Source organism: Schistocerca nitens, chromosome 10 (assembly GCF_023898315.1).
Source record: "Schistocerca nitens isolate TAMUIC-IGC-003100 chromosome 10, iqSchNite1.1, whole genome shotgun sequence".
Lineage (NCBI taxonomy): Eukaryota > Metazoa > Arthropoda > Insecta > Orthoptera > Acrididae > Schistocerca > Schistocerca nitens.
In genome coordinates this window covers 32,726,328-32,753,478 of record NC_064623.1, presented here as the reverse complement: position 1 = coordinate 32,753,478, position 27,151 = coordinate 32,726,328, and the positions used below count along the sequence as shown (strand labels likewise).

General features: G+C 42.0%; 1 long non-coding RNA gene across 1 annotated transcript; it reads right to left on the bottom strand.

Annotated features, from left to right (window-relative positions):
• On the bottom strand, positions 1–25,086 carry LOC126210292 (uncharacterized). Its single transcript, XR_007540646.1, has 3 exons — positions 25,026–25,086; positions 7,773–7,989; positions 1–1,061 (listed from the first exon to the last, which is right to left on the bottom strand). It is a non-coding gene; the product is annotated as an uncharacterized LOC126210292 (long non-coding RNA).
• Positions 25,087–27,151: the final 2,065 nt, after the last annotated feature.

Below are 27,151 nucleotides of genomic sequence, written 5' to 3'. Positions count from 1 at the left end.
GTACATAAAACAACACTTTTTTCTGAGAGCAGCTTGGTTTTATTCAAGATTCCAATACACCATATTATTCCCTGCTCTTTGGCTACAAAACCTTATTTTTAAACATAATTTCTGTGCAATGTGACAGCCTTACGCCATCGTACTGGGAAGGTCAGCATCATGCATGGTACTACACTACCGGTCGATGTAGGATCCGCCATCTTACTGCGTCAGTAACGTCCCCATCATCCACATACTGTTTCCTGTGGAGTGCATCCTTCATTGGGCCAAACAGTTGGAAGTCAGAAGGTACTTGGTCTGGGCTGCAGGGTGGATGAGGAAGAACAGTCCAATGAAGTCATATCAGCTCCTATATGTTATGCAAACTTGTGTAAGGCCTTGCATTGTCATGAAGAATAAGTTTGATAGCATTGTTGTGGTGGTAAACACGCTGCAGTCGTTTCTCCACTTTCCTGAGGGTAGAACAGTGCACTTCAGACTTGATTGTTACACCATGAGGGAGGACATCAAACAGAGTGTGTCAGCAGTATCAACAGACACTTACAGTTGTGCAGCAAGCTGTTAATAGTGATCAGTCGATCACCCCAACTGAAAAGTGTCTACACGTTCCAACATTGCTGAAGTTGCAGCTGTGTGCAACCAGCCAACACATTGGATTTTGGATAGGTTTGCATAACCCTGTCAGTGAGCAGCTGCTGGTCCACCAACTTCCTTGAAGTGTAGTACATGGACAGTGGTTCCAGCTCCAGGTCCATCATTACGGGGTGTAATAACCATGCCAGAACCAGAAAGAGTATCATCTTGCCAGCCAGCAGTGACTTGGTAGCTTCGACACCCGAAACCAGGTCCCACAGATGGTATTCTAGCTGTCCCTGTTCAGGCTGATGTTGACATCCATGCATTCTTTCAGCCATCGTTGTTATTGTCACATGATTGGCGTGTGTCAACGAAGCAGCTATATTTCTTCAATGATACAATTTCGAGATGACATTTAGTTTGTACCTGGGTTACCAACTCAGACAACAGTCGTGGTCCCCTTCTCTATAATCGGCTATAGTCACCTGTAAATGATTGAAACAGATTAGTTAAATTCAAATCTTATGCAGGATTATTCCAGATATAACGAAATTCAACTCTCATAAATTTTCTTGCGATTATTGAATCATACACATCTGATTATAACATTAAAAAATCGTGTTACTTTACAAATTAATTATTTTTGGTGCATAATTCCATGAGTTCATATGAATCAGTTTTCACTTCTGATTTCCTTTCCAGAAACCAAGACTGACGCTGATAAGACATACTGGCAGTAAGGAATACCATTTTATTCTGAGTGAAATAATAAGTTTTTTTTGAGGGACATCTATCATCAGCTACTGGCGCTGCGATACTGAATGCTGACTGGATAAATGTGGAGCAGTAAGAAAATGTATGATGAGATAAAAGAAATTATTCAGGTAGTGAATGGAGACGAAAATTTAATAGTCATGGGTGACTGGAATCCGAGAGTAGGAAACGGGAGAGAAGGAAACATAATAGGTGAATACGGATTAGGGGAAAGAAATGAAAGAGGAAGCCGTCTGGTAGAATTTTGCACAGAGCATAACTTAATCATAGCTAACACTTGGTTCAAGAATAAGAAAAGAAGGTTGTAACATGGAAGAATCCTGGAAATACTAGAAGGTATCAGATAGATTATATAATGGTAAAACAGAGATTTAGGAACCAGGTATTAAATTGTAAGACATTTCCAGGGGCTGATGTGGACTCTGACCACAATCTCTTGGCTATGAGCTGTAGATTAAAACGGAAGAAACTGCATAAAGGTGGGAATTTAAGGAGATGGGATCTGGACAAACTGATTAAACCAGAGGTTGTACAGAGTTTCAGGGAGAGCATAAGGGAACAATTGTCACAAATGGGGGAAAGAAATACAGTAGAAGAAGAATGGGTAACTCTGAGGGATGAAGTAGTGAAGGCAGCAGAGGATCAAGTAGGTAAAAAGACGAGGGCTAGAAGAAATCCTTGGGTAACAGAAGAAATATTGAATTTAATTGATGAAAGGAGAAAATATAAAAATGCAGTAAATGAAGCAGGCAAAAAGGAATACAAACGTCTCAACAATGAGATCGACAGGAAGCGCAAAATGGCTAAGCAGGGATGGCTAGAGGACAAATGTAAGGATGTAGAGGCTTATCTCACTGGGGGTAAGATAGATACTGCCTACAGGAAAATTAGAGAGACCTTTGGAGAAAAGAGAACCACTTGTATGAATATCAAGAGCTCAGATGGAAACCCAGTTCTAAGCAAAGAAGAGAAAGCAGAAAGGTGGAAGCAGTATATAGAGGGTCTATACATGGGCAATGTACTTGAGGACAATATTACGGAAATGGAAGAGGATGCAGATGAAGATGAAATGGGAGATACGATACTGCGTGAAGAGTTCGACAGATCACTGAAAGACCTGAGTTGAAACAAGGCCACGGGAGTAGACAACATTCTATTAGAACTACTGACGGCCTTGGGAGAGCGTCCTGACAAAACTCTACCATCTGGTGAGCAAAATGTATGAGACAGGCGAAATACCCTCAGACTTCAAGAAGAATATAATAATTCCAATCCCAAAGAAAGCCGGTGTTGACAAATGTGAAAATTACCGAACAATCAGTTTAACAAGCCACAGCTGCAAAATACTAACACGAATTCTTTACAGACGAATGGAAAAAACTAGTAGAAGCCAACCTTAGGGAAGATCAGTTTGGATTCCGTAGAAGTATTGGAACAAGTGAGGCAATACTGACCTTATGGCTTATCTTAGAAGAAAATTTAAGGAAAGGCAAACCTACATTTCTAGCATTCGTAGACTTAGAGAAAGCTTTTGACAATGTTGACTGGAATACTCTCTTTCAATTCTAAAGGTGGCAGGGGTAAAATACAGGGAGCGAAAGGCTATTTACAATTTGTACAGAAACCAGATGGTAGTTATAAGAGTCGAGGGACATGAAAGGGAAGCAGCGGTTGGGAAGGGAGTGAGAGAGTTGTAGCCTCTCCCCAATGTTATTCAATCTGTATATTGAGCAAGCAGTAAAGGCAACAAAAGAAAAATTCGGAGTAGGTATTAAAATCCATGGAGAAGAAATAAAAACTTTGAGGTTCGCCGATGACATTGTAATTCTGTCAGAGACAGCAAAGGACTTGGAAGAGCAGTTGAACGGAATGGACAGTGTCTTGAAAGGACGATATAACATGAACATCAACAAAGTCAAAACAAGGATAATGGAATGTAGTCGAATTGGGTCGGGTGATGCTGAGGGAATTAGATTAGGAAATGAGACACCTAAAGTAGTAAAGGAGTTTTGCTATTTGGGGAGCAAAGTAACTGATGATGGTCGAAGTAGAGAGGATGGCAAGAAAAGCGTTTCTGAAGAAGAGAAATTTGTTAACATCGAGTATTGATTTAAGTGTCAGGAAGTCGTTTCTAAAAGTATTTGTATGGAGTGTAGCCATGTATGGAAGTGTAACATGGACGAGAACTAGTTTGGACAAGAAGAGAATAGAAGCTTTCGAAATGTGGTGCTACAGAAGAATGCTGAAGATTAGATGGGTAGATCGCATAAGTAATGAGGAGGTATTGAATAGAATTGGGGAGAAGAGGAGTTTGTGACAAGTTGACAAGAAGAAGGGACCGGTTGGTAGGGAATGTTCTGAGGCATCAAGGGATCACAAATTTAGCATTGGAGGGCAGTGTGGAGGGTAAAAATCATAGAGGGAGACCAAGAGATGTATACACTAAGCGGATTCAGAAGGACGTAGGTTGCAGTAAGTACGGGGAGATGAAGAAGCTTGCACAGGATAGAGTAGCATGGAGAGCTGCATCAAACCAGTCTCAGGACTGAAGACCACAACAACAACACAAGAAAAATAAGTACTAGTATGCAGGACAGAGACAAATGGGGAATCATTACATCGGTGATACAGGCTGCAATGTGGACAATTCACTGATAGGTGGTTTTCACAAACAGCAGATTGTTATGGCTCAGCATGTGGGAATGAGAATCTCTGAATCAGCGAAACCGGTTAGTTGTTCATTTTCTACTGTCCTATCTCTGTAAAGTGGTTGAGAGACAGTGAAAACCTATCGAACAATGGTATTGCCGCTACGTCCATACTGTGCAATAAGAAGCGATGCTGCGAGTATTAACTGTTCCTTATGCCTGTACTGTGGCTCCTTGACCACTCCCTTTTTCCCAGGACAGGAAAAGTTGTCACCCAATTTCTCCTTGTATGAGATAACGAGACATTTATGGCTTCAAAAAGTAACCAGTTGTATGCTTCAGAGAAGAAGATTCTATGTAATGCAGAAAGATAAAGAGAGCCACTGGGAAAACCAAAAGAATGGACAATCTCAAGACATTGCACTGTCACCAATTTCTCTACAACTTCTATATGGATGATCCGTCTGTTCTTCCAGATACAAATGTGACAGTCCAATGGGGAAACTGTGAGGAAGCTGTAGTCAAAGTAAGGACCATACATGAAAAGTTGGGAAAGTATTATGGTATGAAACACCTCAGGCCCACTCCAATATGTGCTTTCCACTTTAAAATGTAGACGCTAAAATAACGTTGAGTATTAAGTGGAGAGGATCGGAAATTCACCATGCTGACACTATAAAATACCTGGGATTACTCTGCACCACACTATGTTTTACAACGATGAGGTTTCAAAGAAAAAATCAGCAGTAGAGGAAATATCTTAAGAAATCTGACAGGTTTTGTGTGGGGAGCACACCCCTAAATTCTCCAGTCAGATATGTTGGGACTCTTAATTCTGTACGACAATATGGAGCACCATTCTGAGGAGCATTGGTCCACACTAGGTAGGTGAATATGGCCTTAAACGAGGCAGTCCGCTTAGTTATGGGGTGCCTTAGACCAACTCCATTCCCAAAGGTCTACTCCTTGGCCAGCATTGCATCTCCACCCATAAGACGCAGAGTGGCGGTGGAAATACAACGGAAGGAGAAGACTGAAAACGCAAAACACTTGATATCCAATTAGATGCCTGCAGCATGTCTCCTTAATTCCAGGTTTTTCTCCTTTTTTTGCAGCAAAAACATTAACATTTGACGTCAAACCAGATGTTAAGACATGTTTTAATATAGCGAAGATCTCCTGAGCAAGGAGCTCATCACTCCAAGGCAAGGCATTAGCTGCAGTTACCACCTACCCTATAGTACTTGGAAAAGCTTTAATAGATTAAGAAGTTTCAAGATGCAGAACAAACGAAGTCTCTTGGGGGTGTGAGCAGGAAGTTACTTGCAGCTGCGAAGCAATTCTGCCAGTTACCTACCAGTACGCCAAAACACGGATTAATTATGTAATCAATAAGATTTTTTAAAAAATACCACTGTAAAGGCTGTAAAGGTTGCGGAATTTGGAGAAGAAAAGTATGATGTCTTCCTTCATACGAAGTCTTTGCTGTTTACTTCCAAGAACCCCCTCTCTTTGCCGAAATGTTTACAAATCTATGCAACCATTTCGGCAAAGAGAGGATTTCTCAGAAGGTTTCTTGTGATCCTGTTGAGACCACTGATGGTTGGGATGCTTCCCCTCGGCCAGTGGTGTGTGAAGAAATCTTCTAGATCCCATTTGCTGAAATGCTCCAGAGAGTCTGCCGAAACATCAGTCTGAGCCTCCATGATATGCACAGTTGCTGCCCTTATCACCAGAATCCTGCCCTGCTTTGGTGACAGCAGAGGCAACACCTCAAGAAACTTGTTTACGTAATATGGGCACACTTCATCAAAGCTGTCCACGAAAGAGAGAACTCGTGGGGACTGTAGCAAGGTGTGGTGAAACACAGTGCATTCCAGGCTGCCCAGTTCGTCCTTCTTAAGACTGTCCCTCGTACGATGCCTTCTGAAGCACTCACACCACAGCCACTATTACCGAAAACTGTATAAAACAACAGATTAACTCTTAACAGACACCAGGTATACTCTATTTGTTGTACTTGCTTCCCCATGTCGCAGCATCTCCGACTTGCTCACTCCTGGTCTCCCTTCACAGCTACTGCAATACTGGCGGTGTAATGCTTCAAGCCGCTCTTCCACCTGCTCTCTTGCCTACTATAGTTCGTATCTGTGGGTATGCAAGAGAGCAGGAGAGAAAGCAGCCCAAGAATTCGTCTGTCAGCAGCCACTGGTGCACATGTTTCCTGGGCGTGAAGTATGTGGGCAGAGGTTCCAGCTGCTGGAAAACATAAGAAGGGGCAGAATGATAGGACATGTGTTAAGGTATTAGGGAATCACTTCTATGATACTAAAGGGAGCTGTGGAGGGTAAAAGGTGTAGTGGAAGAAGAGATTGGAAGACATCCAGATATATATATATATATATATATATATATATATATATATATATATATATATATATATATATATATATAAAATACAGTCTTAGAAAAAAAAACAACGCACCATGAATAGGGAATTACCCATATGACACAGAAGTCAGTAGATGTGATGTACATGTACAGACAAACAAATAATTACAATTTCAGAAAAAAATTGATCATCTATACAAGAGAAAAGGCTTCACAACCTGAGCAAGGCCCTATGCAAGTAGTTATTCGGCTTGGCATTGATTGATAAGAGTTGTTGGATGTCCTCCTGAGATGTATGGTGCCAAATTCTGACCAATTGAAGCGTTAGATCGTTAAAATCCCGAATTGGTGGAGGGTCCTGACCATAGTGCTCCAAATGTTACCAATTGGGTTGAGATCTGGCGACCATTATCTTGCTGAAATGAAAGCCCATGATGACTTGCTACGAAGGACAACAGAATGGGGTGTAGAATGTAATGTTTTGCTGTAAGGGTGCTGTGCATCACAACCTACAAAGTCCTGCTATGGAAGGAAATGGGACAGCAGACCATTACTCCTGGTTGTCGAGCCATATGGCAGACGATAGTCAGGTCAGTATCTGATTGCTGTCCAGAGTCTGCAGACATCTTTGCTGCTAACTGGAGCTCAGTTGGATGAGCAAATCACCACTGAAGATAATTCTACTCCAGTCAATGAGATTCCAGCCTGAAGACGCCCCAGTCATCAGTAGGATACCAACCTCACACTCGCCAGTCATATGGCCTGAAAACCAGCAGTGATGATCTGGGGAGCCATTTCTTTTCAGAGCAGGACCTCTCTCCGGTCCTCGCCTGCAGTGGCACCCTTGCAGCACAGTGGTATGCGGACGATAATCTATGCCCTGTCTTGTTGCTCTTCATGGAAAGCACCCGCACAAGGCGAGAGTTCCTGCTGCTTGTCTTCATGCTTGCCCAACAATAACTTGGCCAGCAAGGTCGTCAGACCCTCCCCAGTTGTGAACAGTTGGGGCATTATGAGTAGGGCCTTCCAACCAATCGGGATTTTAATGAACCAACCTGCCAATTTGACAGAATTTGGCACGATATCCCTCATGAGGACATCCAACAACTCTACCAATCAATGTCAAGCGGAATAACTGCTTGCTTAAGGGCTAGAGCTGGACCAAAACATTACTGACTTGCCAAATTTACGAAACTCTTCCCCTCTTGAATAAATCATCGAATTTTTGAAATTGTAATCATATGTTTGTCTATACAAGTACACCTCATCTACTGATTTCGGTCGCATATGGATAATTCCTTCGTTCTGTGACTACCAGAGAAAAGATTAAGTGTACAATGAAAAAATTAATCTCTTCCATACTGCCATCACTCTAAAACGTACCAGCCCTCAGCAAAATGGCCCCAACAGTGGAGAATCTGGTTTCGCAGCTCTCTGAACCTGTCCACAGTGACCATGATGTGCGTATCATGTGTCATTGCTTGGTGGATCTTTGCAGCAGAGAGAGCAGCTGTTGTCCTTTCTTGAGGACTCAGTCGCGTCAGGTTGCAGGACTACATGTAACCCCCAACATCGCTGTGTGGTGGTCTCCATCGTCACTCTGCACAACACAATCAATAGAAGAAAAATTACACTCAAAATATTTAGTGAACGTTTATAACCGTGTCTCATATTGCACAATGAATTTAAATATTAGAACGATTAATGTTATTCATCGATTAATTATCTGCTCACACAGACAACACAACAATACATCGTCCTAGAGGAAGTAAGCAGATCTTTAAACTGGGGAAATGGAGAGGGGGAAACGTATTGAAGGAACACAGCAGATCATCAGCTACATCATACTCCGCAAGCCACCTAATGGTGTGTGGCGGAGGGTAGTTCTGATACCACCAACAGATTTCCCCCCCGCTTATGTACCAATCGTCTTTGCATGGTTGAGACATGCGGACTGTTTGTGTGCGGCAAGAGGCGTCTGGAGGTGCTGGATACGGGTGGAAAACATCTAGTCGGCACCAAAGCTTGAAAACAGAAGAAATTCTTGGAAGAACCGCTGAAAAAGGTCTATGCTACCAGTACTATGCAAAAACACTACATTTTTAATGTATTTTTTATTTTTATTTGATGGCAAACATTGAACCACATTAGTCAATATTATGAACTAGGTTCTTCTGTTTTTTGTTGGCCCAATACTTTTTTCATCGTTTCAGATCATGCCCTTCTGTCCTCATCCGAAATCACCCTTCCCATCTCTGTTTGTTAATTTTTATTGGCAGTGTGATATGTTTGAAGTATCTTGAATGCGTCTGTCTTGCCTTTTAAATCCTCCATCGCAATCTGTAATCGTGTCCTCCTTGACCTCTGTGATCCATCAAATGCCGCTCTTCCTATTCCGTAACTTCTCAAATATTCTCCTGCTAGTTCTATTCTTTGCTGTCCTCATCGAGTGTTCTACGAAAGAGGTTTCTTTTTTCACTGTACCTTTCACTGGTTCTACTTCTTTATAAACTATTTTATTCAAGCTGTTCTCCAATTCTTGTCTTTTTGGTATTTTTTATTTATACATGTTCTGATTAACCGTTTTTCTATTTTGAATAGTCTCTCTGTTGCCACAAAGTTGGTTGTTTTAAATATAGTTTCGCTAGCATATGTTGTTTGCGACTGTGTGACTTCTGTAGTGTTTCAGTTTCGTGGACAATGAGAGCCATTTTTTGTTATATGCGTTCTTGGTAACATGATGTGCATTAACCAATTTGTTTATTCTACTCTGCCATGGTGTCTCATTCAGGTTTTTTGTTGTTATTTCTCCCAAGTATTTAAAGTTCTCAATAATGGTTATGTCATGTTCTACATGCATGATGTGACAGTTTTTGGCGCATCTCATTGTTTATAACGTCATCTCTCCTGCACTACGAGTCGTACAACAATATAACTTTGCACTTACATTCAGGGATATGTGTGCATACTGTCTATAAACTTTGTCTCGAATACAGTTAGCAGTAATGAAGTAATAAATTATAACGCCATGCGTCTTGCGCTACTTTTACTGCATAAACAGAGGTCAAGCAGAAAGCGATAAACCTTTTCCTTTCGTCGTTTTGTGACAATTCTCAGCAAGTAAAAAAAATATGGCCAAGTTTTGAAATTATGTATAAAGTTTGTTGCAAGTCGTTAAGTGCTCTCATTTTGAAATATTGAATGAATAAATTCTAGGAATTCACACATCGCGGGCTACGCTTCTTTTTCACCCCTCCTTTCGGCGCTCATGGGTTTGGATTTCTTACCCCCACAGCGATGTGGCAAATTATATAACGGTCTAAGGAAAAGGCTTGGCAAATATTTTGTCTGGAGTGTGGCACTATATGGGGCAGAAACATGGATGCTGAGACGAGAGGATGAAAAAAGGTTAGAAGCAGTTGATATGTGGATGTGGAGGAGAATGGAGAGGATAAGCTGGATCGAAAGAGTTAGTAATGAAAGAGTATTGGAAAGGGTTGGTGAGAGAAGATGTCTGCTGAAGGTTGTAAGAGAAAGGAAAAAGAACTGGTTGGGACATTCATTGAGAAGGGAGTGCTTGCTAGTAGATGCTTTGAAAGGATTGGTTTGTGGGAGAAGACTGAGAGGAAGAAGGAGATACAAATTGATAGATGACATAAAGGGAAGAGGAAATTATGCAGACCTGAAGAGGATGGCTGAAGACCGGACAGCCTGGAGAACTACCATGTGAAAACCTGCCTTATGGCAGAACACTGATGATGATGATGATGATGATGATGACAGCGATTGTTGCACGACAGTAAGGTGCATGTGTACCAACTTTGGTTGAAATCAGTCCAGTGGATTAAGAGGAGATGTGGAACACACACACACACACACACACACACACACACAGACACACACACACACACACATTTTTATAATATGTATGGATTACATATTGGTCGCTCACTGGCGCACTGCCAATATACATAATTACCACTGTTAATGGTTCACATAGACATTGTTAAAGTAGTTTCACAGTCACTAAACTGTTTACTTCGATTTGGTTGTGTTGTGGAGGTTTTCGTGCTGTTGTTTCGTGAGAGGGAGAGACTTGAGATTGTAAAATCCAGAAAACCAACACTTTATACTGCATCGTAAAAAACTGTTTTCCGCAAAATGTGTAGCTGAGTATACGAACCGATGTTAAGTGTATTAAATCATAATTTCGTTCAAGATAAAGTTCTCTATTGGGTCGTATGTGCTTACAACAAAGATTCGGCTGTTACGTTCGTAAAATCATGTTTTTCGAAACTCTAGTACGGGTTGCTCAAAAAGTCTATCCGCAATGCCGTATGATTATTAGCCGCGCGTGCCGTATGCCGCAGTGAATATACCGAAATGAAACTCAGTAAAGTACTAATTATTAATTTGTTGAATATTCATTTTCACTTACAAATTATCACATTAATTGTTGAAAGAGTCCCCCCTGTAACCGAGGCAGGCGAACAATCATACGGCACGCGCAGGTAACAATCATACGGCACCGCGGAGAGACTTTTTGAACACCCCGTGATGTGTCGGCAGCTGGGCCAACACCTTGTAGATAGAGGTGGCTTAAAAGGCACGCTAGACTAACGCAGACGGGCGTGAAGTACTGGAACAGGATACGTAATTAATGCTATGAAGAAAAGTACGTAGCTGGTATAATACTTATCTTTAATCAATCATTGTGGTACATCGCACAACGGATACTTTAATTACAATCACTGTAAGGCTAATGGCGCCTTGCTAGTTCGTAGCCATTAACTTAGCTGAAGGCTATTCTGTCTCTCGGCTAATGAGAGAGAAAGGTTTCGTACGTCTAGTCGCTAGCTCTGTCGTCCGTACAACTGGGCTGAGTTCGAGTCAGTCTCTCGAGACCTGCCTTGTGGTGGCGCTAGGTTTCCGATCACACAGTGGCGACACGCGGGTCCGACATGTACTCCAGGACCGCGGCCGATTTAAGCTACCACCTAGCACGTGTGGTGTCTGGCTGTGACACCACACCCCGTATAAGTACAGTATGAGTCGGGGACGACTCCATAACTTGGCAGTTTGGCCGACAGAGAATAATGTAGCTACAAGTATCGATTTTGATGACGCACTTGTTCAAAATTTGCGACAAGAAAAGCTACAACGAAGAGATTCTAAGCTACATGTTAAAGTCACCCATCACTAGAAAGATAGTTGGTTATTTGCACTGATTTATTAATAATCATTTAAACTGTGCTATTTATAAAAACGCGTTTTACTTATTTACATCTACTAACAAAAACTATTTACAAGTCAGTTAACATTATCCTTAGTCAACTCGACCACTTGTCTCAGAGAATAAAACAATTAATGTAGATGTAACGCAATTTCGAGAATACATTTTTCTAGGTGACATACGAGGGTCACACCAAAAGAAATGCACACTATTTTTTTTAAAAAAATCCATCTTTTATTCTACATGTCTGAAAGTTTTACAGTGTGTAGATGCATTCTTTAGGAACAATATTTTCATTTCTCCACATAATTTCCATCTCTCTCAACTGCCTTACGCCATCTTGGAACCAGCACCTGTATACCCGCACGGTAAAATTCTGGACCAACCTGTTGGAGTCACTGCTTGGCAGCGTGCACAAGGAAGTCATCATCTTCCAACCTTGTTCCACGAAGAGAGTCTTTCAGTTTCCGAAAGAGATGATAGTCACATGGAGCCAGGTCAGGACTGTAAGGCGGGTGTTTCAGTGTTGTCCATCCGAGTTTTGTGATCGCTTCCACGGTTTTTTGACTGACATGTGGCCGTGCATTGTCGTGCAACAGCAACACATCCTGCTTTTGCCGATGTGGTCGAACACGACTCAGTCGAGCTTGAAGTTTCTTCAGTGTCGTCACATATGCATCAGAATTCGTTAACCCTCTGCACATTGTCTGGAGTGTGTGCAGTACGAAGCCTGCCACTGCGAGGACAGTCCTTAATATTGCGGTGCCCGCTTTCATCACGTAGCCTGCTTGTCCACCGACTAACTGTACTGCGATCGACAGCAGCATCTCCATACACCTTTTTCAACTTCTTGTGGATGTTTCCCACTGTCTCGTTTCCAGAGCACAGGAATTCTCTATGACAACACTTTGCTTCTGACGAACGTCAAGTGTAGCAGCCACCTTGAAGACATGCTGCGACGGCTCCACTCACGGGAACAGGTTGAACTAAGTTTGAAAACAAGCGGGAAGGATTATCTACACACTGTATAACTTTCAGACATGCAGAATGAAAACTGTATTTTTACAAAAATAGTGTGCATTTCTTTGGAGTGACCCTCGTATTTAAACGGTTAACGTTGCAGGATCACAGGTAAATGTAGGCGCGAGGTAAGCCATTGCAAATGTGAAATACTGGTACATTAATAACAGGTGTAATCGCCAGAATGTTGAAATCAGGCATTCGAACGTACATGAACCGTGTTGTACAGTTGAAGCATATCAAATGTGAGATTGAATTCCACGCCTGTTGCATTTCGTCGGTCAATGCAGGGACGGTCAGCGCTAGTTGCGGATGGCGCTGGAGTTGCGTCCGATGTTGTCCCATATATGCTCGCTTGAAGACAGATCTGGTGGTCGAACAGGTCAAAAGCAACGTGTCAATATTCCGCAGAGCATTGTGACGGTACGTCACATAAATGGACATTTGGAGAGAGGGAAAGGAAGTTTTTGTTATGAGACGTGTGAATTATAAATTATTTCAAGACTGGGTACGTGTGCGCGATGTATAACAAATAGTAAAGAACGTAACTTATCAAAACACAAATATCGATGAAATTAACAAAACATTGTTTCTTTGGTATAATCTCTGTGTAACATAGGCCATGAAGATCAGGTACAATGCTTTGATTGAACTAGCTCTCCTGTTTTGTTTCGTCTAGCGGTAGGCCGCCATTGTAGTGCTGTCTGATAATTAACGTAAGTTTTATCTGTATTTTGAAAAATATTATAGAAATTGTCATTGGAAAGTGTTTATTATTGACTTAGTTGTCACATCTCATGATTGCAACCATTAATTATAGTTAACAAAGTTTTTACAGGACTTCGCAGTACAGGGAGCTCATCTCCCCTAGCAGGATTTAGTCGGTCATTACGCTGACTGTATTATTTAATTGAAATATCGTTTCATAATATTAAATGTAAATGCGAGAGACTTCTCAATTTTGATCTTTCATTAATTTCAAAGTTAAAAAGAGTGAAAATAGATTTCGTTCATTAATATTCTACTCTTTTTAACTTTGAAATTAATGAAAGATCAAAATTGAGAAGTCTCTCGCATTTACATTTAATATTACAGTCAGCGTAATGGCCGACTAAATCATGCTAGGGGAGATGAACTCCCTGTACTGCGAAGTTCTATAAAAACTTTGTTAATTATAATTAATGGTTGCAATCATGAGAGGTGACAACTAAGTCAATAATACACACTTTCTAATTACAATTTCTATTATCTTTTTCAAAATACATATAAAACTTACGTTAATTATCAGACAGCACTACAATGGCGGCCTACCGCTAGACGAAACAAAACAGGAGAGCTAGTTCAATCAAAGCATTGTCTCTGATCTTCATGGCCTATGTTACACAGAGATTATACCAAAGAAACAATGTTTTGTTAATTTCATCGATATTTGTGTTTTGATACTAATAACTTACGTTCCTTACTATTTGTTATAAATCGCGCACACGTACACAGTCTCGAAATAATTTATAATTCACACGTCTCATAACAAAAACTTCCTTTCCCTCTTTCCAAATGTCCATTTATGTGACGTACCGTCACAGCATGCTAAGATACAACAGCGGTATGCAGAGAAGCGTTATCCTGTTGGAAAACACCCCGTGGAATGCTGTTCATGAATGGCAGCACAGCAGGTCGAATCACGTGACTGATGTACAAATTTGCAGTCAGTATGCGTGGGATAACCTCGAGAGTGTTCCTGCTGTCATACGAAATCACACTCCAGACCATAAGTCCAGGTGTCGGTCCACTGGTCTTTCACGCAGGTTGGTTGCATGCCGTCAACTGGCCGGCTCCTAACCAACACTCGGCCATTACCGGCACCGACAGTACCAGCTTTCATCAGAAAGCACAACAGACCACCAGCCTACCCTCCACAGGTCTATCGCTTGACACTACGCAAGTTGCAAATTGCGCTGATTTGGAATCCACGCTATAGGGCGTCTGGCGTCTGGCTCGTAGCTTGTAACAGTTCGTTGTGTCACAGTGGTGCCAACTGCTGCTCAAATTGTTGCTGCAGATGCAGTACAGTCATACGCCGAACACGGTGGTCTTCCCTCTCGGCATTGCCACATGGCCGTCCGGAGCCTTGTCTCCTTGCGACCGCTGCCAGCAATCACGTACAGTGGCTACATTTCTGCCAGGTATCCGTGCAATATCGCAGAAATACACTACTGGCCATTAAAATTACTACACCACGAAGATGACGTGCTACAGACGCGAAATTTAACCGACAGGAAGAAGATGCTGTCATGTGCAAATGATTAGCTTTTCAGAGCATTCACACGAGGTTGGCGCCGGTGGCGACACCTACAAAGTGCTGACATAAGGAAAGTTTCCAACCGATCTCTCATGCACAAACAGCAGTTGACCGGCGTTGCCTGGTGAAACGTTGTTGTGATGCCTCGTGTAAGGAGGAGAAATGGGTACCATCACGTTTCCGCCTTTGACAAATATCGGATTGTAGCCTACTGCGATTGCGGTTTATCGTATAGCGACATTGCTGCTCGCGTTGCTCGAGATCCAATGACTGTTAGCAGAATATGGAATCGGTGGGTTCAGGAGGGTAATACGGAACGCCGTGCTGGATCCCAGCGGCCTCGTATCACTAGCAGTCGAGATGACAGGCATCTTATACGCATGGCTGTAACGGATGTGCAGCCACGTCTCGATCCCTGAGTCAACAGATGGGGACGTTTGCAAGATAACAACCATCTGCACAAACAGTTCGACGACGTTTGCAGCAGCATGGACTGTCAGCTCGGAGACCGTGGCTTCGGTTACCCTTGACGCTGCATCACAGACAGGAGCGCCTGCGATGGTGTACTCACTCAACTGCGAACCTGGGTGCACGAATGGCAAAACGTCATTTTTTCGGATGAATCCAGGTTCTGTTTACAGCATCATGATGGTCGCATCCGTGTTTGGCGACATCGCGGTGAACGCACATTGGAAGCGTGTGTTCGTCATCGCCATACTGGCGTATCGGCCGACGTGATGGTATGGGGTGCCACTGGTTACACGTCTCGGCCACCTCTCGTTCGCATTGACGGCACTTTGAACAGTGGACGTTACATTTCAGATGTGTTACGACCCGTGGCTCTACCCTTCACTCGATCCCTGCGAAACCCTACATTTCGGTAGCATAATGCACGACCGCATGTTGCAGGTCCTGTACGGACCTCTCTGGATACAGAAAATGTTCGACTGCTGCCCTGGCCAGCACATTCTCCAGATCTCTCACCAATTGAAAACGTCTGGTCAATGGTGGCCGATCAACTGGCTCGTCACAATACACCAGTCACTACTCTTGATGAACTGTGGTATTGTGTTGAAGCTGCATGGGCAGCTGTACCTGTACACGCCATCCAAGCTCTGATTTACTCAATGCCCAGGCGTATCAAGGCCGTTATTACGACCTTGATACGCGTGGGCATGCAAATAGCGTGACAATGTAATCACATGTCAGTTCTAGTATAATATATTTGTCCAATGAATAGCTGTTTATTATCCCCGCGAGGGGTCTCCCGGCCTCCAATGCCATACGCTCGTTATTATTATCTGCATTTGCTCTTGGTGTAGCGATTTTAATGGCCAGTAGTATAACATCCAGCTCCTGATAGCCCTATTACACGATCTCGTTGAAACTCAGATGTTGATAATGGCGTCTGACATCATCATTCATGTAGAAACACGCCTACCAACTCCTTCTTGGTGTTCTGATTTTTTCTTCCGTCAGTGTGTCTGACGTGTTTATTGCGATGGCGGCGCTGTGGATTTACTTGCAAAATACCACACCGCGCGTAAAACCACCTAGTTACGCCTCTGCAATGCGTCATACCACGTCAGAGAATACGGAAACGGAAAATGTGAAGGACCAGAGCTTGACAATAGGTTTTACAACTTGACAGAACAGTGTCGCGTGGTGCCGTCATCAAATGTGGCAGTCAGGTATCGCAAACGGGATATGGTGAATGAGGTTCGGGGTCTGCTTGCAAACATTTGTGATCAGTTTCTTGCCAATACTTTGGCTCTAGATGAAAGTGTAGAGATCACCCGACTACGCTTTCGTATCAGAACGTAAACAGTGAACATGAGGTCAGGGAAGAGCTCCCTTCCTTAGGAGCAATGAAAAACACAACTCTATGTGACATCTGTAGCAGCGTTTAAGAAAATGCAGAAAACGTGCTTTTAGTCCGAAATTAAGTACGTTCTATGTCCACAGGCGGAGCACCATCTGTGTTGTGAGTAAGTCACGATTCTTAGCGCAACTGTATGAGGAAATAAAAAGGTTACAGGGCCCGATTAAATAAGGTGTGTTCGCTGTGTAATTCAACAGGAGTGTTTACGTCTTGAGAATGCCACTTTGAAAAGTGTAATGAGTGCTACTGTGGTAAAGCACGCGGACAGGTGCACCGAATGTGGACGCTCTAGCAAAAGGGAAAAAGACCAAGACGATCGATAGCGAGGGAGTTAATCAAATATCGTTACGTTCAAATGTTTCAAATGGCTCTGAGCACTATGGGACTTAACTTCTGAGGTCATCAGTCCCCTAGAAGTTAGAACTACTTAAACGTAACTAACCTAAGGACATGACACACATCCATGCCCGAGGCAGGTATCGAACCTGCGACCGCAGTGGTCGCGCGGTTCCAGACTGTGGCGCCTAGAACCACTCGGCCACCTCGGCCGGCTCATCGTTACGTGTCTAATGTCTCATTAGTAAAACGAGAAATACAGAAAGGCCCTTTAAATGAGCAGTAGACTATTTTTCGATGTTTTAAAAACGTTTATATGAAACAGATAAGGGGAAAAGAAAGGGAAGAGATAGGCGGAAGTTCGAGACTTGCAAGCGCACAGGGCATTGTGGTAATGCAATGGCGGAAACTGAAAACTTCCTGTGAGAAAGTCTGAGAGACGCTGTCTGCGAGGACACGCCAACTACACCCGATGATCTTCAACGTCGTACTACTGCAGCCTGCTCGGACATCTCCACTGAAATGCTAGCACGTGTGTAGTAGTTGTTCCGTACCAGACTTGAAGCGCGTATTGCCGCTGCTGGCGGTCATTTTGAACTCCACCTGTGATGGTCAATTGTCTCGTTACTGGTCAGAATCTACATAACTAATGTATGCTCTTGTGGTGTTCCTTAGTGTGTGCTACCACAGGCAATGACAAGTGTCGATGTGTGAACTTTTCAAAATACCGTATCTCGTAAACTACTCGCACTAAAAGCCTGCAACAAACACCAGTGACATTCTCATTTACCTTATCTTTGGTCTGTTAATGTCAATAGACATCTCTCCATTTAGAAAGTTGTATGTTTGCACAAAAAATATACTACTGGCCATTAAAATTGCTACACCTAGAAGAAATGCAGATGATAAACGGGTATTCATTGGACAAATATATTATACTAGAACTCACATGTGATTACATTTTCACGCAATTTGGGTGCATAGATCCTGAGAAATCAGTACCCAGAACAACCACCTCTGGCCGTAATAACGGCCTTGATACGCCTGGGCAAACAGAGCTTGGATGGCGTGTACAGGTACAGCTGCCCATGCAGCTTCCACACGATACCACAGTTCATCAAGAGTACTGACTGGCGTATTGTGATGAGCCAGTTGCTCGGCCACCATTGACCAGACGTTTTCAATTGGTGAGAGATCTGGAGAATGTGCTGGCCAGCGCAGCAGTCGAACATTTTCTGTATCCAGAAAGGCCCGTACAGGACCTAAAACATGCGGTCGTGCATTATCCTACTGAAATGTACGGTTTCGCGGGGATCGAATGAAGTGTAGAGCCACGGGTCGTAACACATCTGAAATGTAACGACCACTGTTCAAAGTGCCGTCAATGCGAACAAGAGGTGACCGAGACGCGTAACCAATGGCACCCCATACCATCACGCCGGGTGATACGCCAGTATGGCGATGACGAATATGCGCTTCAAATGTGCGTTCACCGCGATGTCGCCAAACACGGATGCGAGCATCACGATGCTGTAAACAGAACCCGAATTCATCCGAAATAATGACGTTTTGCCATTCGTGCACCCAGGTTCGTCGTTGAGTACACCATCGCAGGCGCTCCTGTCTGTGATGCAGTGTCAAGGGTAACCGCAGCCATGGTCTCCGAGCCTATAGTCCATGCTGCTGCAAACGTCGTCGAACTGTTCGTGCAGATGGTTGTTGTCTTGCAAGCGTCCCCATCTGTTGACTCAGGGATCGAGACGTGGCTGCACGATCCGTTACAGACCAGGCAACGCCGGTCAACTGCTGTGTGTGTATGAGGAATCGGTTGGAAACTTTCCTCATGTCAGCACGTTGTAGGTGTCGCCACCGGCGCCAACCTTGTGTCAATATTCTGAAAAGCTAATCATTTGCGTATTACAGCATCTTCTTCTTGTCGGTTAAATTTCGCGTCTGTAGCACATCTTCGTGGTGTAGCAATTTTAATGGCCAGTAGTGTACATTTTATAAGTATTATGACAATGTGTTGACTGGCTAACAATACGAGCTCCTGATCACCGACCCATTATGTGAAAACCGTACTATCTGCGGTCCAAGTTTATTTGACTGGTGTGTGTTCTGTCGGACCCTGGCAGGTAGTGTCTGCAACCCTTGCCTGGTCGCTCCAGTACAGTGTTAACAAATAGTTGTGAGACACAGTCCACAGCTGGAAACAACTGGTTATTGAATGTAAACGTTTTTCTACACCCAGAGTCTCAGCGCAGCTTGAATTTAATTTAAGTATGACACTTCAAATATTTTTATCGTTTATGTTCAAGAACTGTACCTACATGTGCTACATTTTCAATGTTATGGAAAAATTGTGGAAACAATGCTAACTATTACTGTTAAGGGACATCAAAGTAAGAAAATGGTCTTGTTATTTCTATAGAACATTCTTTCAGTAGTACGCTGTCGCTGAAGCATTTCTTATCGCCTGTAAATTTTAAGCAAAGCGCGTACGATGTGGTTGAACTTTTTTCTTTTAAGACTCGATGGTTCTCATCCACTGAAGTGCATCGCCCGTCTTGAAAGTAACGCCCACGTGTGGCTTCTTGGAGCGAAAAGAAATGTCGAGCAACATTATATCGTTGATTTAAACATTTTTTAACTTGCTCATACTGAGCAATATTGGACGATCTGTAACTATTCATCTTGCAGGAAGACAACTTCTCGGTCAATATCGCATTTGTCAAACCTTTGCACGTCATGCGTGTATCTATATTCCTGTTGTATCTAACTCTTTTAGGGACTCAGTGAATTTTCCTTGTCGCTGCTGCCACATTATTACTTTCGTTTTGAGATTTCTCTTTGCAATGGTCGTTGAGAGTCCACAAACATACGCAGAGCTCGGACTACGTATCATTTTGTATATCTTACAACCTTTTTCGTGCAGATGACCTCCTTCACGGCTACAAGTATATACCAAAGACAATGATGTTGAAGTGTTTTATGAAGGATTGCCTCTTCGTCACCTCCATAATGAGCTACTTCGTCTACTAGGTTTCTACTATGCAAGCATATTGTTGATAAATGCTACAGTGCGATTATTTTGTCTGATGTACAGAATTGGACATTGAAGTAGACTTAGGTTGCAGTCTCAAGGACATTCTTTCTTTCGACTTAGTGCTTTACCTCTACATGGCTTCATATGCTATTTGTGTCTAGAAAATATTTTAGTTTTTACCTGCTACAAATAAATTGTTCTGCACCGCATATTTATTGAAATTACAAATTTACATTTGCGACTGACATAGGCTGCAGTCTTAACATGTCTTTTTTTGACTTATTATTTTACGTCTGTATGATTGCGTATACTCTCGCTGTTCTAGAATATGTCTTAGGTTCTACCACCTACAAAAATTTTTGCACTTTACACCAGTTACCACATTATTAGTATCACATATTTATATTTTCAACTAACAATGGTTGCGTCGTAAAGTTGCTTTTGCTGTTACAAAATTTTACAATTGTATACCAGTTACCATAATTTGCAACTGATTAATTTATGAACGACTTCTAGCGGCACTAAATGTCAATGTTTTCTAGCAACTTTCCCCACACGTTAGCGCAGCACCGATCCTCTATCAGTGATGTACTCTGTTATTTGTAGTATGGAACAGATGCAATTGGCGAAACATATTGTACATGCTGGTTTTACCTTTGCCATACCAATGCATCTTATGTCAACTATCCAGCTAAGTAAGATATGGAGCACATTTATATCGCAAAATGGACGCTTGTATTAACCTTTACTGAGACTGTGTAATAACAATTGACTCTCTGCATTATATTTATGAGATTCTACGCAATTTTTCATAATCTAACATCTCTCTCTGCCCGAACAGGTCTAGGAAGAACCAACGTCACCAACCGTCATCCTCTCACCCCAGGGGCGTCACTGGTTGCGGATATGGACGGGCATGTGGTCAGCACAACGCTCTTCCGGCCGTATATCAGTTTTCGTGACCGGAACCGCTACTCCTCAATCAGGTTGCTCCTCAGTTTACCTCACAAGGGCTGAATGCACACCGCTTGCCAACAGCGCTCGGCAGACAGAACGGTCACCCATCCAAGTGCTAGCCCAGCCCGACAGTGCTTATCTGCGGTGATCTGACGGGAACCCGTGTTTACCACTGCGGCAAAGCTGTTGGCATAATCTAACATGCTTTACACTTTTCGTACACTATTCACAGATCAGATGATGGCAACGCTGTTTACCAAAACCGGTCGTCGTAAACAAAGGTTTTACAAAAGCGATCATGGCTGAGAAGTTGCATTCCTTCAAGTTGGTTAAACATTCTTTTACGTATAAACATCAACGTTCTTCATCGGAATTATGTAAAAAAAAAAAAAAAAAGAAAAGAAACAAATACCTATCTCCTACTCCTAAATGAAAACACGATTTTTCAGTATTCTTCCTTTTCGAAATTCTGAAGAATCGCAATAGAAATCTAGCCACTGTAATAGACTAGAATCTAAACCAGAACAGCAGCCACAGTAATACCTAAAATGCCAACCAGGGGCGATAGGAGGAGAGTATAAGAGGATATGTCGTCTAAGAGGATCAGCGAAACAGCTATGTCTTTTCTAAGTCTGAGACCGGGTAAATGCCCAACAGCCGATGCTTCGAGTAAATAGTGGAAGAGACGTTGATCCTGCGACTGCTGATAAGCGCCGAGGCCCTGACCGCACCTTGCGAGCAGACCTGGAAGGGGCGGGGGGGGAAGGGGGGGGGCACCATGGAGGGGAACGGCTAGCGAGCCACGCTTCGCCACGTCTGTTGCCTCTCGTGTTGGCAAAAGCGATAACCTCTAGCGGAAGCAGAGGGCACTGTGTTATCAGGGACCGGTGGAAGGCACCACGTTATTCTCGGTGGAATAACTGTTAAAACTTGAAAAGAATACACTGAAATACCAAGCATAAAGTATTTACTGGTCATAGGCCACAAAAATGATCAATTATGAAAAAAAAAAACAATTTCTTGATTCCAGAATGAATGGAGCACATGTACCTACGATACAAGTTTTATTGCATAAATTTCAATAAATGGCTTGGGATTGTTGGTTTATTCAGGAACTATTTACAGTTTTTGAACCTGTATGATAAAATATGTTAATTGTTATACTTATTCTAAATTCACGCTGTGATGACTCTGGGTGTAGAAAAAAAAAATGTTTAAATTCAACTGCCAGTTGTCCACAGCAGTGGAGTGCGTCTCACTATACTACTCTTCGACTAGAAGAATAGAGATACGACAATCCTTAAATAAGTACAACAAAACTGTTCATTGTTGTCAAAAGATCAATAAAAGGCCAGGAAGTTTCAATTTCTTGATTGTTAATGGAAATGAATTAACCCATTAATGACTGACGTTCATTAATGGTACTAGTGACTGGACTAGCCTTTTATTGATCTTTTGATAACAATGAACAGTTTTGTTGTACTTATTTAAGGATTGTCGTATCTCTATTCTTCTAGTCGAAGAGTAGTATAGTGAGACGCACTCCACTGCTGTGGACAACTGGCAGTTGAATTTAAACATTTTTTTTCTACACCCAGAGTCATAACAGCGTGAATTTAGAATAAGTATAACAATTAACATATTTTATCATAGAGGTTCAAAAACTGTAAATAGTTCCTGAATAAACCAACAATCCCAAGCCATTTATTGAAATTTATGCAATAAAACTTGTATCGTAGGTACATGTGCTCCATTTTCAGCGCTATGAAAAACAATGGTAACCACTAATGAGAGCACTGGAATAATTTTTTCTTCTATAATATTCTGACAAGATTTAATCTGTTGATTTTTCTTAGAGAACAAAGTTTTGGGGCAACGGATTGAGAGAGAAAATCATATACCCCAAAATTTCCCCTCTTTAAAAGAAGAAGGAAATGGAGAAAAATGAAGGAGGTACTGATTATTCTGCCATACAAAAGAAAAGTCGCAAGTTTCTGTGTATATGGCATCAAATACAAGTGCCATGAACCAAGCGAGTAGAGGTGAAAGATATTCTCATTTTCAAGACACCACATCAATGTTCTTTGACCTACCATCCTAACAATGCAACAAGCACGTGTATGGAACTGATCAAATCGACCAGAATGTGAATGAACACGGGACAAATATCCATCACAGTAAATGGTACTCGCCTGTTTTCAGTTGATTATTGGATGTCATTGCCGTCCAGAGTGACCGAGCGGTTGTAGCCGCTTCAGTGTGGAACCGCGCGACCGCTACAGTACCAGGTTCGAATCCTGCCTCGGGCATGGATGTGTGTGATGTCCTTAGGTTAGTTAGGTTTAAGTAGTTCTAAGTTCTAGGGGACTCATGACCTCAGATGTTAAGTCCCGTAGTGCTCAGAGCCATTCGAACCATTTTTTTGGATGTCATTGCACAGAGAGCCTGGATATTCTCCCACAAAAACGGAAATACAAGCCCTCATGCAAATTTTCGAAGGGAGAGTATGCAGGTGTGCTGGAGGAGGTATGTGACGTCACCGGAAGCATCTGCTCGAACTCTCCACACCAGTATTGCAGCAAGCGAGCAGTAAACTGTATGACGACATCAGCCAATACACAGCGCAAGAAATGTAATGTGACACTGTGTGTTTAATGTTCTGCTGCTTATCATAACAAGTAATTTGTTTCTTGTTTTCGTTTTCTAATTTGTACTCTAATTTATTTCATTCAGTGCAAAAATATGTAACCTTTCCGTACAAACTATGTTTTGCTCTCAGTAGTGCTTAGCGTTACATATTGTTAAAGCTTAAAAGGTAAAAAATTGCGTTTTCACTTTAAATGCTTCTTTTTCAATGTTGTAATCCAGGTAAAAGTAATAAATATAAAAACAAAAATAAGAATTAACTTGGGCACTAATGAGTGAATGTCGACACTCTCTCTGGTGTAATATTACTTTAAAGGTACGTAGATATCCTTAGTAATCATGTTTTAAAGAAAATATAAAACAAAGGACTTAGTTCAGGTGTTAAAATTGAACCTACACACACCTTATAATGTTCGTTATGCTATTGCAATATACAGTGTAGAAAGTAGAGTACAAATATAAGTGAAGCTAAACTTTTTTTTTTTCATTCCGAGCAGAATGCTATTCTTTTATTTTCTGCCATCATTTTGCAGGCATTATTTGAATAATAATATGAGATAGATATCAGTGAGAAAGATAAAATTATTCCGATAGAGACAGGATTACACTGTAGCAGTGCAGGGTTTACTTTTCTTGTGAAAGTGATGCCTTTCAGCTTTATTAGCGAACTTATAAAAGAATAAATCACCTTTCCACATTTCACATTGATGATAACTGATCGAGCCCAGTGCACTAAATTACTTTACTGGCACAGAACGAAGGCATACGGTTTTTTAAAAGTTCTCTCTCCGCGAATATGTATGAAAACATTGTTTCTCTTTTATTCCACTGTCATTTACAAGACATTTTGATCTGGAGTCGAGCCGGAAAAGTGAAATCACGCAGTCTGGTTTCACAATGTCATCAACTGTTATTCGTAACGCAGATGTAGTTACACAGGTAAATGAAATGAGAGTCCTATTAAACAATGACGTATTCATCCAGTGAAAGATAAGAGGTACGTATGTTCATTAGCGTTATTTTTCTTTCTATTGAGGCTTTCTCTGTACACGTTTTGTGGCGGACGCCTCTTAGATTTCGTAATATCCTGCAGCTTGTTGTCTAGGCGACAAGTCTCTGAATATTAAATCTGCGATTCAGTTTACGAGTACTCATTAGACGTATAAGCAGATACATAAGGACATAGAATGAAGTAATGTAGCATGCAGCGGACTTACAATTTTGTGAGAAGCCGGTCTTGCCATGTGGCACTGACGTCGCAGACTCACGCTATTCCTGTTCGAGATAGCGTCAGCGGAAACACTCTGCGCATGCGCGGTGTCGTTCACTCTTGCGTGGTCTCGAGCCGAAGGTCAGTTAACGACTGCTGGCTCATTGCGTCATACTAGCTTAGATCGAGGCCCACGTGACAGATAGGCCGCAGACAGAGCTCTTATATAACATGCGGAATCGTCCGCCACGTTTTCCCCATCTCTGAGGATTCAGTAATGTTTGCCTTGTGGGTGGTTAACCTATTAACGCAACTTTTTACCGTATTTGTTACTAAATACTTCATGCTGAATGAGTGAAGTAATTATAATTTTTATAGAGATATTTAGAATGGCCTTTTCATATAACAGAAAAATTGGAATGTTATATTACATTGCCCCCGTGTGGGGTTTGCTAGTCCCCCATCGGGCGCCTCCCCAGGTGGCGGATAGGTGGATGCTCTCTAGATATAGAGGGTACCGGGGAAATAAAATACCCGGGGTGGACCAAAACTAGCACGGGCAGGCGAGGCTCGCTCAGCCGCGGTGAAGGCAACCCTCCTAGGGATAAAGTACCCCCTAGGTTCTCCATGTTGGGGTTTGTGAAGAGGGCTACCAACCCACTCATGTAAAAATACGAAACGGTCAGGATACTCAATACCAGCCTCGGAAACAGGACAGGATTTACTGCAACAAAAACTGGCAAAGCTACAAGGATTTCTTTTGGATCAAGGAATATTAGAAGCCTGTATCGTCCTGGAACTGCCCAAATACTAGCAAACGAATTACGAAAATATAGAGTGCAACTGGTAGCTCTCCAAGAAGTAAGATGGCAGGGAACAAGTTCACTGAAAATAGCAGACGGGACAATAATGTATAGAGATTGCGGTCAGCGCCATGAATTTGGAACCGGTTTCTACATTCATAAATCAATAGATGACTCAGTAGGGGAGTTCAAACATGTTAATAACCGTATATCATACATAACTATACAGACGCAGTGGTTAGACATTACATTTGTAAATGCACACACACCAGCAGAAGATAAGGATGACAACACGAAAGAAGAATTCTACAGCCAACTGGAACAAACGTACAACTTATTAAGTAGGCACAATGTGAAAATAGTGTTAGGAGATTTTAACGCCAAAGTAGGAAAGGAAGAAATCTACAAGCCAACCATCGGCAATTTTAGCTTACACGAGGAAAGTTCAGAGAATGGGGTTCAACTTATAAACTTCGTAATGACAAATGGCCTTACGATAAGGAGCACAAAATTTCAACATAAACGCATTCATTTAGGAACATGGATATCACCAGATGGAAAGGTATCATGTAGCTATCCAGAAACGATTCCAAAACAGCATTAAAGATATCAGAACCTTTAGGGGAGCGGATTGTGACACAGACCACATGTTAATAATATCCAAAATTAAAGTGAAACTCAAAAGGAAAGTAAATAGAAATAGAGAAGAAATTACAAGATATAACATAGGAAACCTGGCGAAAGTAGATATAAAAGAAAATTTTACAAAAGAAATTAAAAGCAACCTAACAAAACCGGGACTGACCAATGCAGAACCACAGGATGTCGAAAGCAGATGGAGACACCTGAAGGGCTGTATTCAAGAAGCAGCTTCCAAAATCATAGGTGAAAGACAACGACCTAATAAAATTTGGTTTAACACAGAGCGTCAAGAAAAAGTGCTGGAAAGAAGAAATGCGAGGAATGGATGAATTAAAGAAAGGGACAATATGACATTGAAGGAAAGATACTATAAACTCCGCCAAGAAACGCAAAGAACCCTAAGACAAGAGAAAAGGGAATACTATAACAATATGATCAGAGAAGCAGAGGATGATTTCCAACATCACAGGACAAGGCAGATGTATCAAAATATTAAAAAAATCCTTTGGTAAATTCAGTAAAAGGGAACAGTTTATAAAGGATCAGTATGGGAAAATATTGACCAACAAAAGTGACATACAAAACAGATGGAACACATACTTTTCACAACTTCTCGACTGCAATGACCCACACTCTTACTTTAAATTGGAAAAACCTGATACAATTGATACAGCTGATACAGTTACTA